Genomic DNA, 7,354 nt, shown 5'->3' with positions numbered 1-7,354 from the left:
GTCTCGGGCTCCTGCACGGGTTGAGGAAGACCTGTTCGCCTTCCCATCAGAACTGCGAATTTCCACCAGGGTTTCTGCCGTCGGTCTTGCCTGTTTCTATGGGGAAGGCACAAGGCACGTATTAATACCACCAAAGCGCTTCGCTACTAGGACTTAAAGCGCGAGCTGCTGCTCCGTGGTGTGACTATTCCTGCCAAAAGCCTCTCTGAGCTCTTTCTAAAAACCTGCCGTAAAGGAGATACTGCAGCCTTCTTAGATAGACTGTTTTCAGTACTCAGCTGTCCTTAAAGCCACAGTTTTCCCCGGCATCTTAACTGTACTTTGGTTGTCAGTTAAATAAAGTAGCTTTGCCCAGCCTCTAGCAGATGCAAAGAACAGTTAAGCGACATCGACTCACAGTAACTTTTTGGATAGTGGATCGTCTCACATAATACTATGCTCTCCCGTAAACTCAAACACATTCTCGTAGGCCTCCCAATCCCATAGGCTGTGTTTTCTAAACCTTTTCTCATTCTTAGCCCGCTCCGGACTCTTTCCAACTTTGCATTCTTCCATCTATATCCAGTAATCAGGTTAATTAGGTAACCTGTCTCTGCGCGGTGTTTGCCGACTTTGCAGTAGCATCACCATCTTGATTCAGATTCTTTTCCTGATCCCCTGTAATCCCCGGATCCCTTTCAGGGCTGCTGCCGGAACAGCTGTTCCCCCTTTCCTTGACAAATTAATGGTGATTTTTGATTTGTCACTTTTTACGTTACCGCATTCTCAAAGTGCTTAGCCGTCGGTAGTTCATTATCTTCCCAGACATCGGAGTTCAGCTGAGCAGTTTTCCATCTGCGGGTCCAGACAATGCCAAACCAACAAATGCCACCGCTTTTTCGTAGATACACACCGATTATTCAAAATTGTCTATGACTGGCCTCCTAAATACCGGGGAGCGCACCGTCCAGGCACTGCCGACCTCACAACCAAATGCAATTTAGGCTGTTCCTTCCTGCCGCTACCTGTTGCTGTCACCTTCCTCAAAAGGTTGGGTTTAGTAACTGGTGGCAATTCACCTTATCTGAAGGCTGAAGCAAAGGCGACACAGCTCTTCTTGTGCCTTTACGTGTTCTCCTTTTCTGTCACTAGTAAGATTTTATTTTGTTTTGCTTTTGCTTCCGACGTGTATAAATAGAATGTGTTCCCATATCCCTTTCTGTTCCCTCCTCACTGCAACTAATTTCGGACCTTTGTCTCTCCTTTCCTTCTTACACGCCCGTTCTATTCCATCTACTAATTTTCAGTTGTCTGCTTGTTTCCACTTTTTGCACAATTCCTAAAGACCACTTAAATATTTTCAAAGCTTGCCATTTCAGCTACATCGTACTTCTCTTCATCTTTATGTCGGTCTTTACTATGCTTCCTATCTTTCTTCCACATTACAATGGTTTCACGTTCTATCGACGGGTTTCTTTCTCTCTCGTTGCCCATTAGTCACGCCACCTTCAAATTCTCCTGTATTAATCAAGATTTTAAATAGTGTTTCCAACAGTTTTCTCCCGTCTTCTGAACTAAAAATTGCCTAAAACACATTTCAAGGGCTCTTGGTCTTCTTTCAATAGCAGGAGTTCTCCATTACCAACAAGACTTGTGCTTCAGTTGCTTTTGTCGGTTGCCTTGAAAAGTTCCACCCGTCTCCCTGCAGTTATTGTTTCATTCTTTCTGTGTTCTCTGAGAAGTCTTTGTACATTTGTGGAAAAGGAACAGGAATTTGTTGAAGAGCCTGTGAGCATTTTCTCCTGAACAACCTGCACGACAAGCAATTTGGTTGAAAGCATGGATCAAGACGTGCACTGGAAATTAAGCACAGGTTTAGAACTCACTGCTAACTTTGGCATCACGTTTGCTATGCCTTCTTTTTCACCTTTATATTTTTTCAAACATTTTTGACTTTTCTAAAAATGTTTGTTAAACCACAAACTGACCCGAATAAGCATTAGTTAGAAGATCACTTCCCTCTGAATAGATGGGATAAACCTGCTGCAAGATACTGCCATGCTGAGAGCGTAAATGGCTGTTGCTGTGCAGACCGATAGAAAATAACACACCTGGCTGGAGCCTATGGATGTTCTGAACACCCTTCCTTCAGGCCAAGTGGAAGGAGCAATTAAATATTCCTTTATGCAATAATAACTGGAAGGAAGAGGAAGTCACCAGTCAACTCAAGGGGGAGGTGGCCATGGCTGGTTGAATTTTCTCCTAACTCACACAAGTAGCTTTATGTTTACCTGTGACCAACCCCAAGCAGCAAGTAAAAGAAGCATTGACCTGCGTGGCCGTGCGATGAAGACCTTCCACCCTTGCTCTTCACCCTCAGCATTAAAGGAGACCGTGGTTCCACCATCATTAATAGAGCAGCACAAATCTGATCTGGACAGGGAATGGGCTCGCTGTGGCATTAGTCACCCCACACAGTACGGAGCGTATGGTGGCTTTATGACTGTATACGGTGGCTCTACGACTGTACGGTAGCTTTACTATGGGCGTGGAAAGACAAAAAGGATTTGATGACACGTTGGAATGGCACGGACTGATACACCTAGTCTGGCACATAGACTGCCTGTACAAAATTAACCAGTTACACCTTTTTGATAAATTAGACCTAGGAGAACAAGTTTATCCTGGAGCGTTAGTTTGTATACCATGTGACCTTTTTGGGTGTTTTTTTTTTTTTGCCAAAACTGGCATTTATTATTCGGTACAAAAAGATCTAAACATGAATTTATGATACCGTATCACCAGACTATGTCAAAAGTAAATAAAAGCAACAAACCAGACATTAATCTTTTTTATGCTACTGTTGCCATGAGAAAACGTCATGCTAAAATTTGAATGCTGCTTCTATAAGCGTAGGTATTCGAACCAGGTTCTTGACTCCAGAGGTAAAAACATCCAGTCTACAAACCGAAACGTATGACTATGTCAAACCAAAACTAACCAACACAGCCAGCACGCTGAGTAGTCGGTCTGGACGGCCCAGACTAAACTTATAGAGCAATGCTCAGATGTTGAGAAATTTTTAGAAAATTGGGAAATTGCAGACAACCTAAGTGCAAGAAAATACTTTCAGGCTGAAACTATCGCAACTTTTTTTTTTGGTTTTAGGTTTTGCCCCCTAATCTTTGCAAAATAGGGCAAGACTCAAGTCGACTCGATTTTGATACCCTGGTGGTCTGACTCCTGTCTATCCACCAGTCATCTTGGGAATCTACATCTCTTCAACATCCTCCAAGGTGCTGTTGATCACATCTTGAATGTTGGATGGTTTTCAAGATGTTTGCTGGTTCACAATATCTCATGTAGGTATTCATGCTGTGGCCCAAGGCAGCAATGTCCTGCAGAGGAGGAGAGCCTGTTCCTGATGTCAGAGAAGATCTGTGGTACTTGATGAATGTTCTCCTAGATCACCTTCTTGAACCAAAGCAGATCAAGGTATTCCCAAATAAAGGCAAAATACACCAAAGTCACTCTTGGGTGATTGACTTCTAGCCTTCCCCAAGCAGGCGGTTAGATACATGTTGTTTTCTCATTCCTTCGTGCTAAAATTCATGTGAGTTTTGAACATCAGGAGATTCCTTTCCACCATGGGATCTCAGTAGTCTTGCAGCTCTCACGCTCACGCTGTTCAGACCCGAGGCATTTTATCCCCCAATTCATTTGTCTCTAATGTGTAAAGACTTGGTCTTACTGAAGGCACAGCGATTATGCCCTTCTCCAGCGCCGCTATCTCTGGAATCAGAAGGGTGGATGAGATGCATCCGCGGGTGCTGACAGCGCGGCTGATGGCACGGTGAGGCTGCCCTGATTACCTTGCTGACGTCTGCCGTGACGACTCCTGTTAAACCAGAAGCAAGCATGACACGGGCTTTGGACGCATTCCGCTCTCAACCTGGTTCATCTAATTGTGCAACCACCCATAATCACGAGTTCGGAGGCAAGGGAAATGAGGATTCTGTATGTGCTCATAGTCACGGCGCATATGACACGTACATCGTTTTGTGGCAAAATATCGCAAAACACGTTTTCATGTTATGTACCTGGCTTTTAAAGTGTCCGTCGGCCCTGTTTTATATAACTTTTGGGATGAGTGGGTTATCCATCTATAGAAGATGATTGTGCTTGGTTAATTTTATAGTTTATCCTGGGTAGTTTTATCATTTGTCCTGGTTAAAAATTGATTTATGTGTCAAATTCAGCGTTGATTGCGATGAAAGATATAGTACGTACGGATTTGGGAATATGAGGGTGTAACTCGGTTGGTTGGTTTAGGATTCACATTGGGTCTATTTGTTCAGCTTTACTTTGGTAAAACCTTTGGCTTAGCTACAGCTTGCTACCTCGTCCCTGCTAGTGAAGGGGATGACTGCAAGCACCAAAGTAAACGCAGACTTTTATTAAGCATGAAACACAGATAACAAGTTTCAATCCACGGCAGTCAGACAAGCAGACTGTCAGCAGCAAGTCTGTCTTTTAGTTATTTATTTCTTCCATTTTGCTTCCTTAAAAGAAAATATAATTTGGAAAAGCAGTCAAAACTAAGACTACTCCTAAAGCAAAGCCAGGAAAGGCACAAAAGGAAAGCGAGTAGTTCCGTCAGCTGATCGGTTCCCAGCACTATCTTCTATTTGCCGTTTCCTCCACAGTTCTGGCACGGCGGGCGCTGCTGTACAGGTCTCAGACGCGTGCTGACTGCCGTTACAATAATGACGTTACTGTATTCGAACTCTGCACAATTGTGAAGTCATGGTAGTGCAGGTGAAAAGAGAAAAGCAGGTTTGAAGGCAGGCAGGAGTCACGTGCGTGGGCGAAGCGTTGCCAGTCCCTGGCCTTGCGTGAAGCACGGCACTGAGTCCTGTCCCCAAAACTCAGATACGCCTTTATTGCAAGATCGCACGGTGGCAAAAAATGCAAAGGCCATACTGGGATGAGTAAATGAGATAATCTGCAAAACTTCCAGGGATTTACAGGCAGGATTCACCTATCCGAAAGCAGATGCTTACATTTGAGTTGGTTGTCTGGACTCCCTCTACAGTCGGCAGAGAAAAGCAGACACCTTCAGGGTCTGGTGCACTCCATTCTAGGACAGATGTGCAACCAGAAAATACATTTCCTCACCTAACACAAAGGAGATCATTAACAGGTTTGGTGACTTCTCGACGTGGAAATGTCTGCTACCCTTATAACACCAGATTAACTCCCATCTGCTAACTTAGATGATGAGAACAGGGGAGGCAACAGGGGCAGAAAACACAACCGCAAAGGGAAATGTCCAGAGTCTCGGTGTAGACCACGTAGGTATTATGTCTGACTGTAAGTGGTTAGACACTATTAATGGCTTTTTATGAAGCAGCTGGTCAGGGAAGCCAAGGAAGGAGAAGGGACTTGGTTGAGGACGGAGAACAGGACCTAACTAATCAGTCTTCGAATCAGTGGCCATTACGTACCTAAGAGTCACCACTCTGATCAGAGCCACAAAAGCCAAAGAAATCCCCTCATTTTGGAAAGGGGAACTCTCTAACAGTGAGAAGGCTTCCTGAAAAAAAGCTGACAGGGGTAGCTAAGAGAATAAAATGGTTTTGTGCAGCATGGAGCCTACTGAAAGGCATCCCATTGGAAGCTCTTGACCACATGCATATTGCCTGCCAAAAAGCACGTGGGAGGATCAAGCGTGGCTAAAGAAATGGCTAAAAAGTCAAATATGGCTGAAAGGGGGGACACGGGAGGCTATCAGAAACAAGAAGGCATCCTTCATAAAGTTGGATTTGTGTTTTGATGAGGAAAACAGAAAAGATTATAAATAAGTGAAACGTAAAAATGGTTGCTTAAAAACCAGCGTTTGACACACAACAAGCAAAATGACTTAAAAAGCCTAAGAAGTCATTTTTCAGTCCTGTCAGGAGCAGGAAGCCTGAAAGACATTTTCTAGAACGAATCAGCTATTGAGGTATAAAAGGAATACGTAGAAAAGACAATATTGGAGCAGAAAACCCAAACGAGTCTTTTGCATCTGCGTTTATTGTGGAGGAGGCTGGGGAAGTTCCCAGACAGGAACTCACAAGCTCGCCTGAGGATCTGTCTCGCGCTGAAGCATCAGTAAGGGTTAGAATAAATCGACAAAGCGAATAATAACAAACTTAACCATTGCCAGATGGTCCTCGCCGCGCCCGCAGAAGTGTGTAAGCCTTCCTGTAAGACTGCTTCCACACAAAGCCTTAGGAGAGGGCTGATACCACCAGGTTCTAAAATCCGCTCCCGGGGAGACTCCCAGCACCTGAGAGGGTGGTGAACCGAGTAAGCCCAGTGAAGATTTATAAAACCACGCTACCTTTAGCACTTTTTTTTTTTTTTTTAAACCAATCTTTCCAACATCTGTTTGAAGGTTCCCAGAACACAAGGAGAGGGAAGGGGGAGAGCAAGCCTGTGAGCAGACCCTTTGACCAAAACTGGCTTGGTCCTAGGAAACCCCAAGCCCTCTTCAGCTGTGATTGTACTGATGATCTCCAAGTATATAAAAGCTTCTCTTCGAACAATGGCATGGCAGGCATCGCGTCCTGATTTCCAGCTCCACTTCCCCTTCTCTCAGCTTGCTCTGAGCTCGCGGCAAGCAGGAACTGCAGGTTTCTCGCTGGACGGGCTCAGGGAAGGCAGGATTTAGTGTTCAGAGCACAGAAATGTGTTCTGTGCAGTCCAGGTCCTGAGTCAGCGGGAGCCGGGGACCAGGCAAGGGTGTTGGCAGAATTCTGGATTGTATCCTCTGCCTTTCAGGGCAGCAGCCCTCTGACAATGCCCAGTTGAACAAACTGGCCTAAAATGGCATTGAAAGAGTGAATGTACCTGTTATTCTGGCTGGAATCCTGGTATTTGTAGTATTCCCTTCCATCTGCTTCCCTCAGGTACTCCAGGGTAACTAAGTGCACTTCAGGAGCACGCACAGGGCTTATCAGAGCTGGCTGGTGGCTCGGGGCCAGTAGGATGGACGGCCAGTTTGGAGCACAAGGAAAAAGCCAAATTAAACCCGAAGCAGGGACTTGGGCATGGCCAGCCCCTTTCTGGACAGAAGTCAGCAGAGGGACGGGCAGGTGTCAGGGGCAGGGAACAGTGACAACCCCCACGCTGGCTGCTGCAGCCGAGTCCTGTAACGCTGCTGTCAATAACTGTGTTGCAGCCTGGCCGGCTGTGCAGCATCTGGGGTCTGGGGTCTGGCTGCTGATGCCCAGCACTGGCTCCGCAGGTGGAATCGCTTTGGTTGGAAAAGACCTTGAAGATCATCGAGTCCAACCGTGCCAGGTGATCCTGGCAAGAGCGCAGCATC

This window comes from Egretta garzetta, unplaced genomic scaffold (assembly GCF_000687185.1).
Source record: "Egretta garzetta isolate BGI_Z169 unplaced genomic scaffold, ASM68718v1 scaffold935, whole genome shotgun sequence".
Lineage (NCBI taxonomy): Eukaryota > Metazoa > Chordata > Aves > Pelecaniformes > Ardeidae > Egretta > Egretta garzetta.
The sequence above is the reverse complement of the archived record's forward strand: the minus strand, read 5'-3'. Positions refer to the sequence as shown.